Here is a 27,435-nt window from a genome sequence, read left to right on the forward strand (position 1 = left end):
GGCTCAGTAACCAAAAAAATAATTATACAAGTCATAACTTACTAGCTTACAAAATAAACATCTAGTTAAAACATCCTGTATACAAAATAAACATATATTTAAAACATCCCATATATTAATATTAAAATTATTTAGTTATAATGATATAATGGTCAGTGTCACTCAACATCTTCCGCATCGAATTGAAATAGTCCACCCTCTCCATAAAAACTATGGAACCACCCTTATTGGCTGGCCTAATTGCTATGGCCATATCATTCTGTAATGTGTCAAACGCCAATCTCTCATTTGATGTAAGAATATTACTGTACCTACGTTTATTCTCTGTGAAAGCTTTATACACATCATTTTCAACCAACTTTCCAAAAGCTTCTAACAATGGATTCACAACAGACATAAACAAGCTAGGTTTTCTAAAGTCACATAGATTACTGTTGTTCACTTCCCCACTACCAAATTGTAATTTCAGAGAGACATTTCTAATGAACATTTTAATATCCAGAACAGTTTCAGTCACTTCTCCTTGCTGTGGGTATAAAAGAGAGGCCCTTCCCCAAAATGCTCATCTCTTCACAGCTAAGGGACCTCTCAGAAAGATTCCATACTAATGGGTCTCCAGCTGTCTCCACATTTTCTTTAAAGATTGATTGGAACTCTGTTCCAGGGGTTGTTTCCTCTTTGTCCTCCCCCTGCTCTGTGAATGATTCCTGCTCATTCAATGTCCCTGCCCAATGGTTGGCCAATGATTGGTTAGTGTTTTCCTTATATATATATATATATATATATATATATATATATAGTTTTTCATGGTCTGATGAAGCATTAGTGAAAGTGCTTACCGTTCATTAAATATACATTTTATGCATCTTTGGGCAGTGTTTTATTCCATTGGCATATTAGTTTTGTTATTATTTATTTTTCACTGAACTGCTCATCACAGTACCTTTACATGTTTTTCTCAGTAAAGAGTGCTCAGAACTTTTACAATAAATTGTGTGCACTTCAGTCAGCTTATCTCCAAGTAAAAGTAGTCCCTAAGGAGGAAAAAAGAAATAGCTAGCAACTTTGCAGATGCATGAAAGAATATTTATAAATTTCACTCGAAACACACTATATACACTTTAACAGCCAACTGCCTTCACCTGCACTTTGAAGACTTCGTCTCCCACTGACAATATTTACTAATGGAAAAAATAAGCTAATAACTTTGCAGATGCAAACAAAGATCTACAATGTTCAATGTCTTTATTTTGTCTTATTTTCAACCCTATTTACTTAAACACTTGTCTGTAGTGCAAACCAAAGTTATTAATTTATGCGCTCACCCTTGTAAAAGTAGGGGAAATTACTATTACATATATCAATGCTCTTTTACATACAACTCCCACCACACCAGCAGCCCAAGAACACATTATATTAACTTTAGCTTGTTTCTGACCAACCTTTCTATCTTGTTACATTATTAGGCTTATAATTCTTACAACCAAAAAAGTACTTGCTCACTTTAACTTCTTTAACATGCACAGTTGTCACTGATAAGATCCCCCCTCCTTACATTTAAAATATCCCTTATTGCTCACTATAAAAATTCTTTACAATATAACATACAATTTGCATTATGAAATTGTATACAAGTATTAATAAGAACAGAACTGTTTTACTTACAGTCACTTCTTCATTCTCTTCAGTATCCTTCTAAACTTCAATGACATGCAGTGAGATATATGCTTTTACATTTCACCCACTAATTTAGCAAAGTCAGCACAATTCTAGTCTTTCTCACATGTCTATTCCTTATATCCAATGGGATTGCTGCTCTACAGTCTCCCATTTATTCACTAATTTTCAGTCTTGATGGTCTTCTTCCTGGCCATCTCCATTTCCCAGCAACAGTCTTTGGTTCAAGTCCAATGTACTCCAATTGTTCAAGTCTACTGCTGTGTTTCTTCTGTCTTACAAGGATTTTGAATAAACATCTTTGTTTCCCTTTTAGCTTCCTCTGAATCAAAATAGTCTTTGATTATCCAGGAAAAATCTGGAGACTACTGGATATAGCAGTTTGAATCTCACACTTGCCTCTCAACATTCCCTGATTGCTAGGATAAATGTACTTCTCTTCTGCCTGGTGTCCAGTGAATTATCATTTTTTACAAGCATTCTGTTATCTCCTATTTTTAATACTTATCCTTTCTGATACAGTTTTGTCAGGATCAAGATTTTCTGCTTGTATAACTGTATCTTCACTAATATAGGTCTTGGCTGCTTTCTCTTGGCCATGTTTGGAGCAGACACACATTACGTCTTTCAATTAACCAATCCTGCTGTAGAACAGCAGACCAGTTGCTTATTTGTACTTTCATAAAATTAATATAGTATATTCCTTCCAGTTTGTCTCATACAGCAGAAAATCTCATGTTATCTCTGTGTGCTCCATCTTCTAGCTCTACTATTTTTTTAAACAACCCCTCCTGAGAAGCCTCATATTCAGTCAGTCTTGTTTCATTTCAGCCACTTATATTTGCAGTTTTATCGGTCGATCTGAATAACTAATTAAAGCTTCTTCTATTTTTTCCAGTATTTTGTTGTTTCAATTGATGTATTATTTTAGTCTTTCATTTATATTAAACATCTCTGAGTGCATTTGCTTTGTTTTTTCTTCCAAATTACTGGAAACCATATCCTGTATGAAAGCTGAAACTTGAAATGCTTTTTTCTGAACAGCTGCAGAATTCTTCCCCACCAGTGGCTTCTGTTCTCCTTTTTAGTTGATTTTCCTTCCCAAATTCTTTAAATATTTCTATCCAGTTCTTTAAATTTCTTCTTTGCTGACATCCAGGCAGTATAGTTTCTTGCCAGTGACAGAATCTTACCCAAACTGAAGATTTCAGTGGTCTATTTTTCTCAGTTTTTGTTTTCACATTGGCCCAGCTCAAATCAAACTTTTGATAAGTGTGCAGCCACCGTGTAAGTCTCCCTATCCTACCATTGGCCATCACGTCTCCCTGTGACACCATATGTGAATCATTAGTTCCTTGAAGGCAAGAACCCATCAATCCATTTGTTCCCCTTAAAGGTAAGATTCAAGTGCTAAGAATGGTGGTATCATCCTTGCAGGAGTTAATGGGCTGTTTTGTTTATTGTCCTTTTGCTCACCCACCATGGCTGTGATCTCTGCAATAGTAATTGCACATCAGTGCATCATGCCTCCCTTGTGGACCAGCTATGGCACCTTCATCCCAAAGTGGGAAAGCCAATGTCTGGCACCCTTCTCCCAATTCATCATGCTAGCTCCTCTAGCATGCAAGTCATTAGCCGAACTTGGGTTGTCTGGGGCAGAATCATGATTTTATCACTTTAAGCCATGGGGCTAGCTATAGTCCTTTTGTTTTATCTATTCCCTTATCAGTGTCAAATGATATAAGTACTGAGAGACAACTGCAAATGACACCTATATATAGCCTGACCATTAGTATAGAGGAATTGTATTTGTTTTTTGCTTGCTTATTTATGTTGATTGGGTTAGGTAAATGTTGGCCAGGACAGTACAGATAAATTCTCCTATTCTTTCTTGGATAAGTGCCAAAGAATCTATTACATCCATAGTACTACCAACTCAGTCAGATGGTCCTGCAGTTTAATGTCTTGGTGAACTGACTGTGATCCAAGAGATCCAGTTTCACGTAGAGGACCTAGGCACTGAAGGATCTAGCCTGAGAGATAGGAATGAAGGTCTCAAATAGTTGCAGGTCCTTCCCTGATTAGGGTGAGTTTATTGATTGGCTATGGCCCTAATGGAGACCTTGGGTTGTGAGGAGGAGGTTGTGGAAAAAAAATCAACTTTAGCAGAGGGTTTGCACATTAACAGTATATGCATGTGAGCTGTATTGATGTCACTGCTCCCAATGTGCAGAGTGTGAGGTTAAGGGTAGGATTAAGGGCAATAACCTTCCTTACCATCAGGATGTAATTGTATGGCAGCTGGTGGAAGGGGAGATAAAAAGCAAATGTGAAAAAAAGGACATGAAATAATGAAACAAAAGAATATTCTGTCATAAAACAAATGAAGTATTTGGGGGTAAAAAGGGAAATGAGCAAAACAGAAAACAAAACTAAATAAAAAAATACCCTGGGATTCATGAAGCTTGCGCCAGGCGCAGGCGTAGCGTCAGCGATCTAACGCCAAATATGGCCACCGAGCGATTCAGGTACGAGCTGTTTCCACGTGCACTACCTGCGTACGCCAGAGCTGCGCAGCTCCTGGCGCATGTATGCTAATTACCCCAAGCACATGCAAATGAAGGTATATAGCGATTCATGAAGTGGTGCAGGTGTAGCGTAAGCATGCAGAAATGTAAACCAAAGAAAGGGTTTACATTTTTTCAAACATACAATCAGAGCCATGAAAGCAGACCAAACTTACATATTATAATGTTAATATATGCCAATGGCTAAATATATAGCCAATGGCATAAAAAACATGCACAACACATAAAAAATAACATTTAATGTAATGGCCACACTAACGCAAATACAATCGCAGTGCATCAGTGTGCAAATGGGATCACAATGAAAATATATTCATATGTCATTAAACTGCAATGTAATACATTTCATGAATTCCCCATAATAGTCAATGGCACGCATGCTACACCACAACCATGGCGCAAGGGTTGCTAAGGGTCTGTGACAGTGTTCTGCATGGTAACTAGGAATTAGTAGTCAATGCCATGTAAATGAATCAAGTAATACTGAATCGCAAAATCCCCGCCGGCGTAAGGATGTACCACACAGCGTTGTGGCACAACACCGAGGTGTGGCCTGGAAATAAACATGACATCAAGAGAGGGGTGCGCCACCTTAGCTGTAAGCACATTGGAGCATTGCTAATCCGGGTTGCCTGTTGCTAATCAAAGCCGCAGGATAGGAGTGTGGAAGTAGCCATAGCTTTGCTTAACTGAGAGCACACAAGGTAACTGAAAGTGCATGTGAACATGGATGAAAACGTGTTCGAAACCCAGTAAACAGCTGTGCGCGGCATGCACCATAGCTGAAACAGGAAGGATACGGGAAGACAATAAGGAAATGCTGCAGCATGGTAATTGGAGTACAAATGAGTAATTAACAGCTAGGAACTCACAGTGGGCCACTGACAACAGCTAACAAGGCTGCTAGCAGCTACCTGCAGAACGGGAAAGAGGAGGTGCCTTACTGCAAAGAAAAGAGAACTGTCACAGCAGAACAAAGCAAACTTGCAGTAGATCAGCTACGTAACACATTTCGCAACACAATCCTGGGTTGAGAAAGTACAAAACAAGAAAGCAGGCAGCTGGATGCATGCCTGACAATGGGAGGGGAATCGGGCTGAAAAGTGAAGTAAAGGGCAATAGATGAATCACGGCAGCCAAGCGTAAGTCAACACCAAAGGCCCCACAATAGCAGTACCTGCTGTAAAACCCATAATTAGGATACCCTGCAGCTGGATTTGCACATAGACACCCAATTACACCAGCAGCATCCATTGCACAATAGTATAAAGTGTGAAAGCCACACACACACACACACACACACACACACACACACACACACACACACACACACACACACACACACACACACTTGTTTATTCCCAGACACTCTGCACCATCTGTGTATACAGACGGGGAACTTTTAATATGTACATGTTAGGGGCTGCCATAGCTTTGATTCACCAGCATGTGTTGGAGACTGACGGTGGTGTGGAGGATGATGCTGACAACCATCTCAGGCACCGGAGGAGGAGAAGACTGTTCATACCCAGGGTAACCTGTCAGGGGCTACATGATCTGGAGATAGTAGAGCATTACAGGGTGGAGAGGGACAACATACAGCAACTTGTTGAGCTGTGCTGGCCACGCCTCAGAGCCAGAAATAACAGAGCAGAACCCATCCCAGTAGACACGAAGGTATGTGTAAACTTGAGAATACTAGCCACAGGTACCTTTCAAAGGCCAACTGGGGATATCATGGGGATCTCACAGGCATCAGCATCAGCTCCTGGATGCCATGTTGCCACATGCCAATGAGCACATATACTTCCCCCGAATGCAGGAGGAGTTGGCCAGTAATATAGGTTCATAGGTTCATACTAGGCTATCTGCCCTGGGGCAATTACAAGCCTAGCCCGATTTTGTTTGGCTTACGCCACCCCTTGATTTGAGTATACTGTGCCCTTTTTAAGGTTTAGTTTACTGTGCCTCTGTCTAATAGTGACACGGAAGTAATCCCCGGGACAAACCTACGATCCCCCATCCACTCATCAAGATTCTTCTTGAAGAGATTCAGTGAGGTGCTCTGCCTAACATGAATTGGAATTCTATTCCAGAGCGAAGGGAGCCTCTGGGTTATGAATCTGTCCCTCCAGCAAGTTCTGTTTATTTCTGTGCTGAGGTTCAAGCCCCTCGAGCATGTGGCTCTAAGGGATTTAGATTTACTGAGGTGGAGCATGTCCATTAATTCTGGATTGGACATAGCTTTATATGTCAGGCATAGATCGCCTCGAAGTAAGCGGTATGCAACTGAGTAGAGCTGGAGTTTTTTTAACCGAGCAGCATATAGCATCTGCTCGAGTCCCTTGATCCTCTTGGTGAGGTACTTTTGGGGTCTTTCTAATTGCTGCAGGTGTCGGGTAAGGTACATCGCAAAAGGGGCATTATATTCTATGATAGGCCTGATGAGGGATGAATAAAGGGGCACGATTACCTCTCTTGATCTAGATGTGAATCCTTTCATGATAAGGTGGGCTATGTAGAAGGTCTTTCTAACCACTTTGGCAATGTGGTTGTCAAAGGAGAGATTGCTATCAACTTGGGTCCCCAGATCCCTAATTACTTTCTCTGTACTTAATGGGTTACCGCCTATGTGGTAATTTGTGGGCACATTGTTTTTGCCAAAGGGTATGACTATACACTTTTTGGCATTTAGCTTTAGACCATGGCTCTGGCACCAGTTTTCCGTCTCTGTGAGACCTTTTTGAAGGATGTTTGTGTCAGCTGGAGAGTCGATTATGGCGCCCAGTTTGCAGTCATCTGCGAACTTGGTGAGCCATAGTCCTCCCACGTTGGCCTGTACCTCGGAAAAGTATATACCGAACAAGAGCGGTCCCAGGACAGAACCTTGTGGGACGCCTCTTGTGACCGGTTTCGAGTCTGACATGGCTCCAGCAACTCTCACTCTGTGGGTTCTGTCTTTGAGCCACTTTGCGACCCATCTTGTGACATAGGGGTTTATATTTAAGCTGGATAGCTTATCTATAATGCCCGAGTGGGGTATTGTGTCAAATGCCTTTGCTAGGTCCAGATAGGCTGTGTGGACTACCTTCCCTTCATCTATGGCTTTGGTGACTGTTTCAAAGAAGTCTACCAGGTTCAAAAGGCAGGATCTGGCCTTGACGAAGCCGAATTGGGTTGGATCTAGTGTCTGTAGGTCCCCAATGTCTTTGTTTATGAGCTCCATGATGATCCTCTCCATAGCCTTGCAGACTAGGCTAGTCAGGCTTATGGGGCGATAGTTTCCAGGGTCCGTAGAGGCTCCACCTTTGTGGAGAGGGACCACTGTTGCTGTACGCCATTCTGTGGGCACATATCCTGTAGTGAGGCTGAGATTGTACAGCTGTTTTATTTGAGGGGTTAGTTCTTCTTGGAGTTCATGTAGGACGCAACCCGGGACACCATCTGATCCCATGGAAGCAGTGTTTTTTGCTTTGGAGAGGGCAGCCTTCACCTGAGCATCAGAGATGTTTGGGAGGCAGCCCTCTGCCGGGATAGATACTTGCTGTTTGGGAGAAGTTTGCACTGAACCTGTCTGCCAGGATATTGGCGATGTCTGTGGGTTCAGTGTATTTTTTGTCGTTTAGAATCAACTCAGAACAAGTCTGGGAGTTGCATCCCAGGTTCCTAACATAACTGAAAAAGCCTTATGATTGTCTTTAGTGTCCTGTGCAATTTTTCTCTCAAGCTGGCCTTGGAGGATTTTATGAGAGATCGTAATTTTTTGCTAGTACTGATCAGAGCTGCCTTCCCTATTAGGGATTTTGCTCTATCATGTAGTAGCTTCCTCCTTCTGTTGTACAGTTTATTTATGGCTGGGGTCCACCAGACTGGACACCTGCCTTTGGATGATTGGGTCTTGGTTTTGTTTGGGATAGCATGATCCATGCATTCCTGGAGATGTCCGTAGAATGTGTTTATATAGGATTCTGCAGTTTGGGCCGTAGTTTCCACTGGCCCTGGGGCCTTGAAGGATTCCACTTCAGTTTTGAGAAGTGAGACGTTCGCTTTTGAGAAGTTTTTCACTGTGGTTTTCTGGGTTGAGGGTGGGGTCGGGATGTGGATATCCAGTGAAATTAATTTATGGTCTGATCTTACCAATGAGGGATATACTTCTGGTATGGAGCATAGAATACCCATGTTGGTAATGATCAGGTCTAGTATGTTATCCCCTCTTGTGGGAGTGGTGACTAGTTGTTCCATAGCATTTGAGTGTATAATTTCCAGGAACCTTTGGGCTAAGGTGCTGGGGCTTGAGTAGTGCTCCCAGTCTATGTTTGGGTAGTTGAAGTCGCCCAATATAATGGTGTTCGGAGAGATCTTCATGTTCTCCAATGTTTTCAGGAAAGCCGAGTGGGATTCCTGACTTTGAGAGGGTGGTCTGTAGGATGCTATAAACTGAAAAGCAGTCTTGCCCACTGTTAGTTGCACATGGATGATCTCCGATATTTCGTGCAATGCCACTAACCTGGAGGTGTGGATATCCTTGATAAATATGGAAACTCCCCCTCCTTTTGTGGTTCGGTATGGGTTTTGGGGCCAAAAAGCATGATATGAGGTATAACCTGGTAGTGCTGGGGTGCTCTCTTGAGCCTTGAACCAGGTTTCTGTCGCTGCACAGATATCGATGTTCTCCATACTGAGGAGAGCTTTGAGTGCATGCATCTTGAGGTTAAGACTTCTGGCGTTTAGCAGCATTACCCTTAGTTTCTTGTTCCTTGTGCTGTCTATGGAGGTGGGTTTGACTTTTGAGCCTTGCCTAAAAAAAGGCACTATGGGGGTGGCAAGAGCCTTTGCCAATATCCGAAAGCCCAGTGGTGACAGGTGCAAGCCGTCCTTAGCGAAGCAACGTGGCTTGTCGAGCATGTCATCCCAGGCTGACAGACACTGGATCCCCTTTGAATGACACCAAAATTTTAGCCAATTGTTAAAATTGATCATTTTGTCTTTGTACTGTGGCATCATTCTAGGTGAGGCTAAGATGCTGCTCAAGGTCAGGGTCATACCGGCCTGGGCTACATGATCAGAGAGCTCCTCTATGTCTCTTTTCATGTAGTCCAGGGAGGTACGTCTCAGGTCATTCACACCAGCATGTATGATGACTGAGTCATATTTGTATTTGCTTTGGAGTGACCTGAGTGCTTGCGTTATGTGGTGGATACTAGCGCCCGACAGGCAGCTCACTGTGACCTTCTCTTTGTTCAGCCTGGTGAGCGGGACGTCAGTGTGTCTGACAATAGAGTCACCTATTACAAGAGTATCAGGTGTGTTATTCAGCCTTAAGGGCTGTGGCTGCTTGGCACACTGACTTTGTGGGCTATGTTGTTTTGTTTTGGGGTAGCGTTTGCTTGGATGTCTGCTTTGGAGGTCTCTGTTGCTTAGGTAGATTTTTATTTAGAGCCTCTGAGTATGTTTTTGTGTATTTATGTGTTTGGTTCGCTGATGTGGTGGGACTATGTGATACTGAAATTGTGTTGTGTGAGGTTACCTTCTCCTCCTGACTGGTTTCACCAGTTTTGAGATGAGAGAGCTCATCCTCAAGTTTGGCTATATGGTTGCATTTCTCACATATATTTGAACCTGTTTGGGGGAGGAGAGGGTTGTCCGTGTACATGAGACAGTTGTAACATTGCCTCAAAATTCCCACATTCACCATCTGGACTGGAGTGGAAACCATTGACTGACCTTTGGACATGCTAGAGTAATATAGGGAAACTGAATTAAGACGGACCAATAGGGGTCAAGGTAATCGTAGATAGTCTAAAAGTAAGTAGTGCTTATGGTTTAATAGTGCTAACTTGTAAGATTACTTATTTGGACCAGTGAAGGGCCTTAGAATGAAAATATGGTGTTTAATTTGAGAGATAGAGCAGTTCTAAGGGAAAAAGTGAAGAGCAGACTCTTCCACCATGTGGCAGACTACACGGAGGTACTGGGTGCAATAAACTGCACGCACATACACATCAAGACACCACCCAGTCAGCAGGGTAGGCACTGCATAAACCGCAAGGGATACTCCTCCATCAACTGCCAGGTCATGTGCAATGCCCAGGGCATTATCATGGATGTGTGTGCTGGCAGCCCTGGGAGCTATCATGACTCCCACATCTGGCATGCCTCACAACTGTATCAGGTATTTGCCAGGAGGGACATCCCATATGGCCACCTGGTGGGAGATGCTGGCTATGCACTGGAACCGTGGATGATGACTCCCATCAGAAATGCACACACAGCTACGCAAGAACGCCATAATGAGGCACACACAGAAACCAGAATCATCACAGAGCGTGTGTTTGGGATGCTGAAATCACTGTTCCATTGCTTGGACATATCTGGTGGAGCCTTGCAGTACTCTCCAGGCACGTGTGCCCACATCTTCATAGTATGTGCCATGCTACACAATATGATCCTGCGGAAACAGCTGCAGCAGGGACAGAATGGTGAAGGCCCTCACAGCCCACTACCATTGCCATGGGCCCCACAGGCACAGAGGGACTCGGACCATGAACACCCTGTGCCAGCCCCAGTAGGCAGACAGAGGCATGCCCAGTATGCCCATGCCTTGGCAAAGAGGGAACATATAGCACACACACTGACAGTGTAGGCACCTATGGACTGACACCCTTCTCCACCTGCACACACAGCAAACATGGATGGCACACACACGTGACCACCTGTAAATTGTCATGTATAGGTGGTCTCCTGTGTGCATCCTACATAGGCAGCCCTCAACTATTGCACACACAACTGCCACTGGCACAAGGTACGTCAATACCTGAATAGCAAATTAAGCTATCAGCATGTGTCGATACTGTATGTATAGGTTCATAGATACATAGGTAGGTACATGCCTAACTGCCCGAGGCCAGTCATATGTATAGCCAAAATGTGTCTGCTGTCACCACCCCATTGATTAACTAACTGTCCCTCTATGGAGCAGAGCCAATTGCGGGATCCCTGGGGTGTATCCACTGTTCCCCACCCACTCTGCAAGGATTCACTGGAGTGTTAGTGAGGGGTTCCATATAATGTAATCAGGGATGTAGTTCCAAATAATGGGGAGTACCCATGACAGGAATCTGTCACTCCAGCATCTTCCAGTTATGGTTGTTGCAAGGTGTAGCTCATTACAGTGTGTGGCTCACTGTGACATGGATGCCCATAGGTGGAGCATATCCATGAAGCCTGACTTGGACATGGCTTTGTTGGCCAGCAAATATCATCTCTGAGTAAACAAGATGCCACTGAGTAATGCATGAGTTTATGGAGTCTGGCAGCATAGGACACATGTCTGAGGGCATTATCCCTCTATGCGAGGTACATTCATGGCCCTTCCAGCTGTCAGATGTGTCTTCTGAGGTACATCCAAAATAAGTTATCATACTCGATGATGGGATTGATGACTGATGAGTAAAGGGGCACAATAACCTAAGTCTGTTTAGATGTGAACCCTTAAGTAATCAGATGGCCTACATAGATGGATGTCTTAACTACTTCGCACATATGACTGTCAAAGGAGAGATCACTATGTAATGTATTCCCCACATACCCATTACATCATCTGAATTATACTGTCTGCCACTCATGTGTTAATATGTGTGTGTGTAGTTTCCCAAAATGGAATGACCATGCAGTATGTAGCCTTTAGCTGGAGGCCATCACTCTAACACCCTGTGTTGGTCTATGTGAGGCCCCTTGAAGGACGTCTGTGACAGCTGGACTGTCAGTTATGGCTCCCAGTCTGCAGTAATCACCAAACACAGCCTGCTGTAGTCCACCTGTGTTAGCCCATACCTCTGAGAAGTATATGGCAAACAGTAGGGGTCCCAGGACTAAGTTCTGTGGGACACCAGTTGTGACTGGTCAAGAGTTGGACCTGGAGGCTGCTAGGCTTACCATGTGGGTTCTGTGTGTAAGCCTGTTGGCAAACCAACCAGTGATGTATGGGTGTATGTACTGGCTGGTGAGTGTAGAAATAATACCCGAGTGGGGAATGGTGTCAAAACCCTTGGCGAGGTCCAGGTAGTATGTGTGAACTACCACACCCCACACCTAAAATCTAGGTGGCTGTAAGATGTCAAACTGGTTCAGTAGGCATGATCTGCACTTAATCAAGGTGACCTGAGTTAGGTCAAGTGTCTGGAGGTTACCATTGTCTATGTTAATGAGTGCCGTGAGGATGCGCTCCATAGCTGTGCAGATCAGGCTACTCAGGCCTATGGGGTGATAGTTATCATGGTCAGTTGTGTCACCACCTTGGTGGAGTGTAATAGCTGTTGCCATGTGCCAGTGAATGGCCATGTAGCCTGTGTAGAGGCTGATGTTGAATTGCTATATTAGGCGGGGGGTCACTTTGTCTTGTAGTGTCTGCAGGATGCTGTCTGGGACACCATCTGCCTCCATTGATGCTCTGTCATGCTGTTTGAAAGGTCCATTATCACCTGTATGTCTCAGATGTCTGGGATACTGTATGTTTTGGGTATTGCTGTGGGCCCAGTAGGGGGTGAAGCTTGCTCCGAATGTATCATCAAGTGTGTTGGTGATATCAGTAGGGTCAGTATATTCAGTGCAATATTGCACCAGCACAGTGCAAATCTGTGTGTTACTACTTGCATCCTTGACATAGCCAAAGAAGGCTTTGTGGTCATATTCCAAATCCATGCCTATTTACCTGTGGATGTCAGCCTTGGATGATTACATGAGTAACATAAGTATCTTGCTAATACTGGTCAAGGACGTCTGCATGTCTTGGGATTTGCTGTTGTTCTGGACTACTGTACCATTTCTGTTCTATAGCCTGTATAATGCAGGGGTTCAGCAGACTGGTGTCCTTGTGTAGGTGTAGCTAGTCCTGGTTTACCATTGATGGCACGATCCATACATCTTTGTAGGTGCTTATAGAGTGCATTCATAATTCTGTCTGTATCTTGAGCAGTGTCATCCCTGAGCGTGTGGGCTATGAACCCTCCCACCTCTGTCATTAGTATTGTGAATTTAGCTGTAGGAAAGGTATTCACTGTGTGATCCTTCGGTGGAGGACTTGGTTGGGAGTAGAAATCATCAGTGAATAGTTCATGGTCAGATCTGAACAGTGACCGGTTTACCTCTGCTGTAGTGCACCTGTTGCACATGTCAGTGATTACCACTTCTAGTATGTTTTCACCTCTCGTTAGTCCATCTACCAACTGATACAGGCCATATGAGGTGATAAATCCCAGGAAGTGCTGGGCCTGGAAGTGAATCCTCAAGTAGGTTATCCAGTTAAGTGTAGGGTAGCTGACAATGACCAATGACAGGGTGTCTGGTAGGGCTGTCATGTTTACCACTGTCTCCAGATAGTTGTAGTGGTGCTCCTGGGTCATGGAGGGTTATCTGTAGCAGCTCACAGTTTGCATTGCAGTCGTGGCTGATGTTAGCTGCACATGGATGATCACAGAGATATCATGCTGCCCCACTAACTTAGAGGTGTAGGTATCCCCGATGAATATGGATACACCCCCTCCATGTCTGTGACAGTCCATGTACAGTGGCTGAAATGTGTGTTATGGGTTGTAGTCTGGTAGTGCCGGTGTGCTCACAGGAGCCTTATACAGGTCCCAGTCACAGAACAGATGTAGATGTTGTCCATACCAAAGGGTGCTGTGAGTGCATGCATGTTGTGAGTACTACCCCTGGTGGTGAGTAGCCTAACCCTCATTGGTTCCTCTGTTGTGCAGTTCATGGAGGTTAGATTCACCTCTGAGACCTTGCCTAAAAACAGCACCATGGGGGCGCCAATAGCCTTGCCCAACATTCCAAAGCCTCAGGCTGACACATGCAAGTTGGTATGGCATTGTTGCAGGTATGTATCCCATCTGTGCTTGTGTCCCATCTTTCCTGTAGGTAACCTACTGGTAAGCAATACAAAGCCTGAAACCTATACATGTCCACTAGCTTCCAAGATAGGCTTTTGGTGTGATTATGTATCAGTAGTCTGTATGCTATTGCTGTACTTAACTGTTGTCTGACTACATGGTGAATTTACACTGTATATTGTGATCAGAAAACTCTGTATAATCACATATGATGTTGGAGATGGCCTGCACTGTAGAGGTTCACAGATAGGTAGTAGGCTATCTGCCCAAGGGCCTTTAGAAGCATAGCTACAGTGTGGTGGCTTTACCTGCACCACTGATAAAATAACTGAGCCTCTGTCAAGCATAGCCAATGAATTGATTCCAGGCAGAGTTGCTGGAAGCTGTTGAAGACTGGTGTGTTGTAGGGTGATAGGGGCACATAGTGATCTCAAAAGGGCATGTTAACATGACAAACCAACAGCATTCAATTTCCCCAACAGGTCTTGTAGCTGTTGAACAGGGGTGGCTCCCCCACACCCTGGCTGTATTTGTCTGGGACACATGATGCCAGGGGTGTATATACTGTTGGACAGTCACACATCAAGGTTTCCCCTGAAGTGTGTCAGTGAGTGGCTATGCCAAATGTAGTTAGGATGTTAATGTATAGTCTTTCAAATCATGTGTTATGTCGGTATTTTGAGAAGCTCACTGGGTGTGGGTGGCTCCGCCTGTTGTGTAGCCAAGCTTACACATAGGATTCATGGACATAAGAAATAGGCAGAAGGAACGTTAATGTCAATAGTGTAATGGTTACAGCATTTGCATAATATCTGTGCAGTCCTGGTTCAAATCCCAATAAAGTCAGAGATAATTTACATGTTACATAGTATACCTTAACCACAGCTTGCATATATAGGTAGTATCCCACAGAATAATAAACATTTGGAACACGCAACCGCTGAAATGTGCATTAATCACCCTTGCACTACCAGTGCCTGCTCTGAGAGGTAAAATGACCACTGCCAGGATTAGAACATGCAACTATGTACTCAATCTTCACAATAACCTACCACTAAGCTACCTGAGATGTACCAATGGCAGTTGTGTATTCTGACAGGTTAAAACACAAAAGGGAGGAATGCGTGGAAATAGGACAAACCGGCATGTACCCAATGAAAGGTGTATGCTATATATATTTATTTTTTATTTTATTTTATTTTACATTTGTTGACCGGGCTAGTCTAGCTGGATATATGTCCATTTTCAGTAGAGGCCCGGGGAGAAAAGCTCCACACAAAACATAAAAGAACAGACTTGTTAATAAAAACTTACAATAAAATAGAAATAAACATCAACTTGTTAATAAAATCAACATATATTCTGGAACTCAAACAGTTAGAGATCATACATAAGTTAGATCAGATTCACAATAATTTTACCTAGTACATAAAAGGATGTACAATATAGCAATTGCAATAGAGAATAAAGGGTTAAGCTCGGAGGGGTAGAGAAATAGAAGGAAAAAGAGATAAATAATAGTGATGGGACAGGAGTCAGGATTGAGAGAGACAGTTAAGAGGAGGTGAGAGAAAAGTAGGACAGCAGGGTGAAGAAGTAGGGTAGCAGCTAAATATTAAGCAAACAGAAGGGTTAAAGGTACAGAGTGGATGGGGTGAGGGAAGTTACCCTGGAGTAGTACAGGAACAAAGCCAGTGGTTATGGAAGTACAGTTTGATTTGTTTTTTGAAGAGAGGTAGAGATGAGATTGAAGTTAAGTCTTTAGGCAGCAAATTCCATGCCCTACCAACAGTGTTTGTGAAAAGGAGTCACCAGCTACGTTATGGGCCTTTATGGGTTTGGTCATAAGTTTACAGGAAACGAAGAGAGGTGAGATTGTTATAAGGGAGTATAAGTTGTGATAGAATAGGAGTGTTATTAGGTTGGTACAGTAGTTTGTGGGCAATTGTGAGTTGTGAGATAGTGAGATAGTTTTGTAGTTCCAGCCAGCCTAAGTGTTTCAGATTAAGGCAGTGATGGGTTCTAAAAGGTTTACTAGTGGCGAAGCGGGCAATGTTATTGTAGCAGGTTGCTAGTTTGTTAAGGTTAGTTTTCTTGAGGTTGGTGAAGATAGGAGAGGCATAAAAGAGAGTAGATATAAGATGGGTGTGAGCAATAGTAGCTCTTGAAGAAGGGGTGAGAAATGGTTTAATGCGGTATAAAGACCCTATTTTTCTGTTAACTGATTTGATAGTATTGTTTATATGTTGGTCAAATGAGAGATTGTTATCAATGGTTATTCCTAACAGTTTAGTTGTAGTATCAGGAGAGATAACAGTGTTGTTGTTTGAAGAGATGGTGAAGTTTAGTGGAGGGGTGCAGTGGTAGGGTAAAGAGGAGAAGTTTGGTTTTTTAAGCGTTGAGAAGAAGGTACCGTCTAGAGAACCATGTTTCTACTGTGTTGAACATAGTTTGAGTTAATGATCTGAGATCTGGAGAGGAGGATGCTGAGCAAATGATGGTGGAATCATCAGCATATTGAATGCAGGTAGCTTGAGGAATTACAGAGTGGAGATCATTTATATAGAGGGAGAAGAGGAGAGGACAAGAATGGAGCCCTGAGGGACTCCAATAGTAATGGGCAGTAAGGAGGAGATGTGGTTTTCCCAAAGAATGGCTTGTTGTCTGTTACTGAGGTATGATGTAAACCATTTGATGGCAAGGCTATCAAATGAGAGTGATTCAAGAATATTTATTAAAGAAGAGTGGTTGACCATGTCAAAAGCTTTGGAGAGGTCAATAAATAGGGCAGAAGAGAGAAGATTATTGTTGCGATTGTTGTTAATGGTATCTACAAAGGAAAGGAGGGCATTGGTGGTGCTATGGTGAGGTCTAAAGCCATGCTGACAGTTAGCTATAATATTGTGAAGAGAGAGGTATTGTAGAAGTTGTTGATGAATACATTTCTCCATAATTTTTGCTAAAGGGGAAAGAAGAGCAATAGGTCTAAAGTTGGAATAGTCAATAGAGTCACCACCTTTGTGTAGTGGGATAATATGAGAGATTTTCCAGATGTCAGGGATGGTTCCTTCTTCGATGGTCCTGTTTATGAGTATAGTGATTGGGTAAGCTATTTCTTTGGCTGCCTTTTGAAGAAAAAGGGAAGGGAGTTTGTCAGCAGAGGGGGTACAAGGTTTTAGTTTGTGAATAAGTTTATAGATGAAAGAGGTAGGAATGGGTTGTAGAGTGAAATTGTAAGAAGAGTTTACTGGATTATTTGGAGGATAGAAGTTATTATTGTTTAGTTGTCTAGCTAGAGTTTGAATAGTTTCAGTAAAGAATGAATTAAAAGTGTTTTCAGTTTGGAGAGGGGTGTTTGGGTCAGCATTTAGTGGGAGGAGTTTTAGCTGTTCCTGGTGAAAGGAGTTTATTGATTGAGGACCAAAACTGTTTGGGTTTATTTAAGTTTGTTTCTTGTAGTTCATAGTAGAATTTTCTTTGTCGGAGAGTATAGCCTTTTGGTAAGATTTCTAAGATGGTGAAGCAAGTCAGAGTTAATTCTATGGGACCTCCATTTGTTCCAAGCCTTATTTTGGAGGATTAGTTTTTAGTTTCATTTGAGAGCCAAGGGGCTGTTTTAGATTTCATTCTAATAGTGCGCTCAGGAGCATGTATATCCAGAATAGAAAGGAAAGTAGAATTAAAGAATGATACTGCTTCATTAAGTGGAAGAGTTTTAAGGGGTTCCAGTTGCAAGCTCTGAGTTCATTTTGAAATAGGTCAATTTTAAAGTGTTTAGTGGACCGTATTTTTCTTATATTAGGGAGATGGAGATAGTCTGTCTTCTCCCTTATAATGTAAGTTAAGCAATGATCACTGAGGTCGTCAGGCATAGTCCCTACTTTGTAGGTGATGTTCTTATTGTTTATAAGAATCCAATCTAAAATAGTTTGTTTCATACTTGATATATTAAGCCTAGTTGTAGAGGTAATGGTTTGAATGAAACCATTTAGGTTAATGTGAGAGGTGGGATTGTTAGTACTGATAGTATTCCAGTCGATATTTAAGTCACCGAGAATTATTGTTTCTTGAGTATAGTTAGTGGAAACCCAACTGAGAAAGTCTTCTACAATTGGTATATTGTTTCCAGGAGGTATATATATGCAGATTAGGTAAAGGGCTTTCTTAGCATTAAGTTGAAGTTTGGTGATGATGGCTTCTACCTTACTATCTTGGGTTGACAGGCTGAAAGGGTAGAGATGTTAAGATGATTTTTAAACAGTATTGCTACTCCACCACCTTTCCGTTTAGTACGGTCAAGCCTAAGTATATTATAACCTTGTGGTATAATTTCAGTATCTTTAGTGGTTGGTTTTAGCCAGGTTTCAGAGAGACAGAGAATGTCAAAACAGTGGGTATCTAGGAGGGTGTGTAGGTAGGCAACTTTGTTGTTTATGCTAGTATGTTTAGATGCCCTATGAGGAGGGTGTTTTGGACGAAGGTTTAGATGCTTGAGAGGAGGGTATATGGGGCCTGGGTTGGGTGAATGTCACCATCTTGTAAGGTAGGGTCATTAGGCTTAGATGTGAGTTTAATTTTGAGTAGGGTTAGAGGCCTTATTTTCTTATCAGAGGGTGGGGTATAGGTCAGGTGAGAGCACCTATGGTATTTGGATAGGTAGTAATTAGGGCTGGAATTGCAATTAGAGAAAGTAGTAAGAGTAGTATAAAAGGAAGATGTTAAGTGTTTGTGAATGTTTAGGCTGAAAATGGAGTGGGTACTCTATCAAGGTAATGAGATAGGTAGAGTAGAGAGTAGTTATAAGTAGAAATGAGAGTATAAGCAGTGTGGCAAGGTTGTGACTCATTATTAAAAGTTGGTAAATTAGAAGTGGTTATAAGGAGAAGGTAAAGGATTAGGGGAAGTCAGGAGGAAGTAAGTGTAGGTAATGAAAGGAAAGATAATATACAGGTACAACAGGGGTAAGGTATAGAAGGAACTATAAGGTAGAGGGGGTAAAATGTGTGGAGAGGTATAGAAAGAGTAGTAATAGAGGTAGAGGAGAGATGGTAGGAAAGGATAGGAGGGCTAGTGTGTAAAGAGGAAATGGGGAGGAGGATATGAGGTGTGTCAAGGGAGGAGATAAGTTTGGGAGAGAGGAGGATAGGCTGATAGGGTAAGGGTGTGACTAGAGAAGTATAAGTGTAGGACCCTGGGGGTGGGTGGGAATTGGGGGAGGCCAGATTAGACTAAGGAGGAATGAAAAGTATCAGAGAAAGCCAGGTGCATCAAGGTCAGAGAAAGAGGTCTGAGGGGAGAGGATAAGAGAACCTCAAGAGGAGGAAAGGGATAGAAGTAGGTAAGGTACAGTAGGAGAATTAGGCAAGAGTAAAATCCAAGTACAATGAGTGTAGAAGGTGATAGGGAGACCTCTAGTGGGCAGAAGCGGAGGTGCAGTGAGCAAGCACAGGGGTTCTCAATGTAGAGCCAAATCAAAGTGTGAGAGGTACAGGCTAGGTGGCAGTTCGAAGGGAGTAAGAGGAAGGTAATAAGCAGTAAGGGAGAGGGCTGCTGCTGGCAAGCTTAGCTGGGGCAAACAATAGAATCTAGCAGGGTAACTTGATTATAATATATTACACGTTGGTATAAGTAGACATACTTTTGTGGTAGCTTGAGGTAGTGGGTTATCAAAAGGCAATGTCCTGAACTTTCCACGGGTAACAGGCAGAGAGCACCCTAAGATAGTTAAAGGAGAGGTTCAATCCAGCCAACAACACAAGGTGAATCAAGGGGTAGCTAGTAGAATGAAAAAAAAAAAGTGGAATAAAGTATTAGATAAAGTTAAAAAAGTGTATAATATACAGTGTTCTAAAACAATGCAAAATCTACAGGATTATCCAAGTACTGAGCTTAGTGGTAAATACAATAAATCACTTCAACAATCAGGCAAGATCAAGCATTTACAATAATAACATAGAGCTGAGCAAAGCACCTGTGGAAGATAAATTGAGTTAAGGCTACAGCAAGCTATGTAATATACACATCGATAATAGAAGCTATAGATAATGCAAATAAGTTAGTAGGGTAAAACCAGGTGTAGTGAGGGGAGACCCATTAACTGCAAGATCCCACTCAAGTCTGTGCGTGTAAGGCCACGCTAGGGCAGAAGAAGTCAGTTTGGGTATTTACAGCAGTAAGCCAAATCAAATCGAGGAGAGGGGAATAAGTAGTCTGCACTCTCTCACGCAGTAGATGCAAGACAGTATAAGCTTAAATATAAACAGGTCAGGTTTGTAAATAGTTGTTAAAAGACTAACTTCTCCAAGGCCTAAAGGTTATCAGGGGAAATATTTTAGATAGAAAGGCCAGTACTGGTTGAGATAAAGTAAACTAAGCTGGGGTACAGTCGCTAATCACCACTAGTGAAATTACATACAGCATTGGTTAACAACATCTACATAACCATGAAGGTATATATATATATATATATATATATATATATGAATTTACATATATATATATATATATATATATATATATATATACATATATATATATGAATTTACACACACATATATATATATATATATATATATATATATATATATATATATATATGAATTAACATATATATATAAAGAGAGAGAGGGAGAGAGAGAGATTGTCAAAGAAAAATACTTCAAAAGACCAAAAGCATAAGGTTCAGTTCAGGTATCTTTATTCTTGCGCAAGGAGACAAAAAATACAGTTACAGAGTTTGTCTGACTAAATCAGGAAGTGTCACAATTTTTATAACTTTCTTTCAAGACATTGCCCACTACGACTGACGTAGCAGATCACCAGTTCACAATTCTGTTACTTTACAGATGTTTCTCACATTTCTAGCTGACTCTTCAAAGTTTAAAAAAGATTTTTCAGTAAACAGGATGACCTTGACGACCACCGGTCAATTATAACTTTCTTGCTATGTGATGTTACAAGTCTAGGTACTATGGCTAATTCAAGCACAATGCAAGTACAGATTTCTGAAGCAGTTCATTGTTTATAGTATCTAACTTTCTTGCAGCTTGTGCACTTTTTCATCAACACGAACAGAGCTTATTGTCCATAATGAATGGATCTACAGAAATTATTATTATTCTCCATTTAATTTCCTGACCTAGCAGAAAACCACCTGCTTTCCAGTACATTTCCAAGGCATAAACATGTATTTTGCTGTGCTAGCAAACTAGGTCAGAGTGCATCTTGCAGTGTCAGAAAGCACAATTTCAGAAAAGCATGTTTTCAGTTTTAAATAGAACTAATACTGCATATAGAATAAAAACGTGCTAATCTTCCCTTATTTAAAATAAGCATTGCACACATATGTTAATACATATTTTTCTAACAGAGATATATATACATATATATGTAGATATATAGATAGGTTAACAACATCTACATAACCATGAAGGTACAGATAAATGGGATACCTACCAAATACTGAATGCTTGACATACCGACGCGCGTAATCACAAGGCTTAAAGACGAGGTTTAAAATCCCGATGTTAAGGAACATTTAGTCAGTGCTTCTGGTGTTGCGGTTCAGGTAGGTTACTGTGTGTAAGTGTGTTTCTGAGGGCTGTAGTGTGTGTAAGTGTGTGTTCTGAGTGTGGTGTGTGTTCCTGGGGGACTGTAATGTGTGGGTGTGGGTTTGCTTTGTGAAATCTAGGAGGTAGAATATTAGCAGCCACCATGGGGGGTGTAGTGGGGCTTGCCCACCTACAGTGTAGGATGGTTTGTTTGGATGTGGTGGGTAGTAGTGTGTCTGTGTGTGTGTGTTCCATGTTTGTGTTACTTTTGCGAGTTTGACTGTCGCTGTCAGTAATGTGGGGTATGAGAGTCTGGCACTGTGGTTGTGGGAATGTGTCGCGTGCGGGATTCCATAGGTATCCCTGACACAGCGGTTGAAGTGTTCATATATGAGTATAACATGGACCATAACAATCACACATTCATACGACCAAACTTTATGAACAAAGGATATGGACATGAGCCAAAGATAGGGTTACCTTGTGTCCTGACCACAAATATTGTCCTGAGATTGTAAGACATAATTATGTCCCATATGTAATGTAATAGTTGCATACAATAGTTCTTTCTGTATCTAAAATACCTATATGTTACGAGAAACAGGATAAGCAACTAAACTGCTACAAGAATAAGCTTATATTTAGGCAAAAAGGAAAGTTATATCCTTTGTACGCCTGTAAAATCTTATGTGTGTCGAAAATGTCCCACTATGGCCATTTGAAAAGGTGGCAACCCAGCCAAAGAGGGTCAGTCGCCAACACAACTCCAGTGACTGTAAATCCCTATGACAGAAATACACAGCTTTATGTAGCAACACTTTATTACATTCTGATGTATTGCCAAAAGAATTCAAGGACTAACATCACCTGCATGCTATACAGGAACCAATTAACAGTGCCTTAATGATCAGCCTGAGTATTAGTCCACTAAAGGATAGGTGTTCAAATAGGGAAGGAACCCTCATGCACATATCAATTATGTATAAAAGCAGTCACCCACCAACATCTCTCCCACACCCAAACAAATTAAAGTACAAACTGTAATAACATCACAAATCATTCACTCACTGTACACACTGACATGGCCATATGTGTTGCTGTTATACAATGGAACAGCTGCTGATGTTACAGGATTTGTTTGCACTAATCCCTTTTCAGAGGGTTGTGTGTACACCGGGAAGTGTTACCAATTACTGATTAACAGATGTCTGATGAGCACACTGTAAACCACCTAACATTTCATGCATAGCCTTACAGCCTTGAGCTGCCCAAACATCCTTGCCAAACTGAAACATCTGCAGAAGTATCAGTTACAAACAAACCCTGCATAAGTAGCAATGTTCTGAAATATAACACATCACAAACAACACATCCAGGCCATCTACAATGCCCAAGTAGAGTACTCAATTATACACCACTGTTGCCATGGTATTGGCTAATGGAGTAGCTGCACAGCTGATGGGCATCTAATTAACTATTTTGGAACACCAATTGGTGGTCAGGATAGTACATATTACCGATATTTAACTATAAAAAGATGGCTTATCACACATTCAAACCATCTGTATATACCAGCAGAACGTTACAAAGAAGATTGAAACATAAACTGAAAAGGATTGAAATAACAGTCAATGACACCTCGGGTTACTAATAAGGTATGTAGAACACTCAGTATGTCTGTGTGTAATATTTAAAGTGCATTTAATGCATATAGTGGAAACACTTATCTTGTAGTGATGTATTGTTGAGCATATTTATGTGTGTACTGCTGTAGGTCACAAGGCAAACACTGCATACCCCACAAGGGATGCTATATAATAGTATATGTTGATATATTATAACAGTAGGCATATGTATGGGTTTATTACTGAGAATAACAGATGTTTCTCACATTTCTAGCTGACTCTTCAAAGTTTAAAAAAGATTTTTCAGTAAACAGGATGACCTTGACGACCACCGGTCAATTATAACTTTCTTGCTATGTGATGTTACAATCTAGGTACTATGGCTAATTCAAGCACAATGCAAGTACAGATTTCTGAAGCAGTTCATTGTTTATAGTATCTAACTATCTTGCAGCTTGTGCACTTTTTCATTAGCACGAACAGAGCTTATTGTCCATAATGAATGGATCTACAGAAATTATTATTATTCTCCATTTAATTTCCTGACCTAGCAGAAAACCACCTGCTTTCCAGTACATTTCCAAGGCATAAACATGTATTTTGCTGTGCTAGCAAACTAGGTCAGAGTGCATCTTGCAGTGTCAGAAAGCACAATTTCAGAAAAGCATGTTTTCAGTTTTAAATAGAACTAATACTGCATATAGAATAAAAACGTGCTAATCTTCCCTTATTTAAAATAAGCATTGCACACATATGTTAATACATATTTTTCTAACAGAGATATATGTCGATATCTGGGGATATACATATATATGTAGATATATAGATAGGTTAACAACATCTACATAACCATGAAGGTACATATAAATGGGATACCTACCAAATACTGAATGCTTGACATACCGACGCGCGTAATCACAAGGCTTAAAGACCGAAAGACCACAGTACCGAAACACCAGAAGCACGAGGTTTAAAATCCCGATGTTAAGGGACATTTAGTCAGTGCTTCTGGTGTTGCGGTTCAGGTAGGTTACTGTGTGTAAGTGTGTTTCTGAGGGCTGTAGTGTGTGTAAGTGTGTGTTCTGAGTGTGGTGTGTGTTCCTGGGGGACTGTAATGTGTGGGTGTGGGTTTGCTTTGTGAAATCTAGGAGGTAGAATATTAAAGTAGGGGGGTGTGTAGTGGGGCTTGCCCACCTACTCATACGTAGTGTAGGATGGTTTGTTTGGATGTGGTGGGTAGCAGTGTGTCTGTGTGTGTGTTCCATGTTTGTGTTACTTTTGCGAGTTTGACTGTCACTGTCGGTAATGTGGGGTATGAGAGTCTGGGCCCGGTACTGTGGGCGTCGGAATTGTGTGCGTTCAGGATTCCATAGGTATCCGTATACAGCGGTTGAAGTGTTCATATATGAGTATAACATGAACCATAGCAATCACACATTCCGCCACGACCAAACTTTATGAACAAAGGATATGGAGAGTATATGCCTATACACTATTACAAATATGTGCTACGGACATGAGCCAAAGATAGGGTTACCACCTGTCCCACTTTGGGAGGGACAGTCCCTCTTTGGGCGGTTGTGTCCTGACCACAAATATTAAACGTGGCAAATGTCCTGAGATTGTAAGACATAATTATGTCCCATATGTAATGTAATAGTTGCATACAATAGTTCTTTCTGTATCTAAAATACCTATATGTTACGAGAAACAGGATAAGCAACTAAACTGCTACAAGAATAAGCTTATATTTAGGCAAAAAAGGAAAGTTATATCCTTTGTACTGACCGTGGGTTTGTGTCGGCCTGTAAAATCTTATGTGTGTCCTGAAAATGTCCCACTATGGCCATTTGAAAAGGTGGCAACCCAGCCAAAGAGGGTCATTCGCCAACACAACTCCAGTGACTGTAAATCCCTATGACAGAAATACACAGCTTTTATGTAGCAACACTTTATTACATTCTGATGTATTGCCAAAAGAATTCAAGGACTAACATCACCTGCATGCTATACAGGAACCAATTAACAGTGCCTTAATGATCAGCCTGGAATTACCGTAGTATTAGTCCACTAAAGGATAGGTGTTCAAATAGGGAAGGAACCCTCATGCACATATCAATTATGTATAAAAGCAGTTCCTACACACCTGCATCTGCTATGTACACCCACCAACATCTCTCCCACACCCAAACAAATTAAAGTACAAACTGTAATAACATCACAAATCATTCACTCACTGTATGGCATCTGCAGAAGCCTTAACATACCTTGTCAGAGACACACTGACATGGCCATATGTGTTGCTGTTATACAATGGAACAGCTGCTGATGTTACAGGATTTGTTTGCACTAATCCCTTTTCAGAGGGTTGTGTGTACACCGGGAAGTGTTACCAATTACTGATTAACAACACAGTATGATACACATGTACACCAAACCAAAGATGTCTGATGAGCACACTGTAAACCACCTAACATTTCAAGCATAGCCTTACAGCCTTGAGCTGCCCAAACATCCTTGCCAAACTGAAACATCTGCAGAAGCATCAGTTACAAACAAACCCTGCATAAGTAGCAATGTTCTGAAATATAACAGCTGTACTCACATGGAGAACATCTTTTAGCCATTACACACAATACACGGGAGTCATGAAGCTAATATATCTCTGTCTGTCTCCATATAGCTGTTGAAATACATCGCAAACAACACATCCAGGCCATCTTCCTCGAAAGTAAGGCAAAGGGACAATGCCCAAGTAGAGTACTCAATTATACACTACTGTTGCCATGGTATTGGCTAATGGAGTAGCTGCACAGCTGATGGGCATCTAATTAACTACTTTGGAACACCAATTGGTGGTCAGGATAGTACATATTACCGATATTTAACTATAAAAAGATGGCTTATCACACATTCAAACCATCTGTATATACCAGCAGAACGTTACAAAGAAGATTGAAACATAAACTGAAAAGGATTGAAATAACAGTCAATGACACCTCGGGTTACTAATAAGGTATGTAGAACACTCAGTATGTCTGTGTATGTAGTACCTGTTTTGTAATATTTAAAGTGTACGCAATGCATATAGTGGAAACACTTATCTTGTAGTGATGTATTGTTGAGCATAGTAACGCTTGTAGTATTTATGTGTGTACTGCTGTAGGTCACAAGGCAAACACTGCATACCCCACAAGGGATGCTATATAAGGGCTTTGAACCCAACAATTCCTCACCAGCCGCTGTCAGTGGCAGGGCTGGTCCAACAAGTATGTGCTATAACAGGGGATAGTATATGTTGATATATTATAACAGTAGGCATATGTATGGGTTTATTACTGAGAATAACATGTCAAAGGTTGGCCTACTGTGCAATTATGATTTGCATTGTGGGATATTGTGCCAATAACTGTGTAATGTACAGTATTGTAGGCAGATATGTATTACAAGTTACCTAACATTACTGTTATGTTAGGCAAACATTAGTTATGTCTGTTGGCATTTACAATACACAATAACAGGATACATATGACTTGTAGTCACCCGACAGTTTATCAGCATGATAGCAAAGTAAAATGGAAGAGCTAGTTAACTATCCATGCACATAAGACATGTAATAAGTTCAAAGGTAGGTACTAGGCTGTCTGCCCAAGGGTATTTATAAGCCTAGCTAGAGTGTGTTGGCTTCTGCCACCCCCTTAGGTTAGTTCACTGTGCCTCTGAATGGCAGAGGCATTAGTTTCCTGTGCCTCTGTCCAGCAGAGCCACTGAGTGATCCCCGGGGTACATGTCTGTCTCCCATCCACCTGTCAAGGTTTCTCTTGAAGAGTGCCTAGTGAGGGACCCTGCCTGATGTACATTGGAATCATGTTTCAAAGCATGGGGAGTCTCCGGGTCAGGAATCTATCCGTCCAGCATGTCCTAGTCATCATTGTGGTTAGGTGTATATCCCTAGAGCATGTGGCTCTCAGGGGCTTCTGTTTAGGTGGAGCATATCCAGCAATACTGGGTTGGACATGGGCCTTGTATGTCAAGCAGAGATCACCTGTGAGTAAGCGGTATGCAACTGAGTACAACTGGAGTTTCTTTAGTTGGGCTGCAT

Source organism: Protopterus annectens, chromosome 7.part0, assembly GCF_019279795.1.
Source record: "Protopterus annectens isolate FY-2018-M chromosome 7.part0, PAN1.0, whole genome shotgun sequence".
NCBI classification, from domain to species: Eukaryota; Metazoa; Chordata; order Ceratodontiformes; family Protopteridae; genus Protopterus; species Protopterus annectens.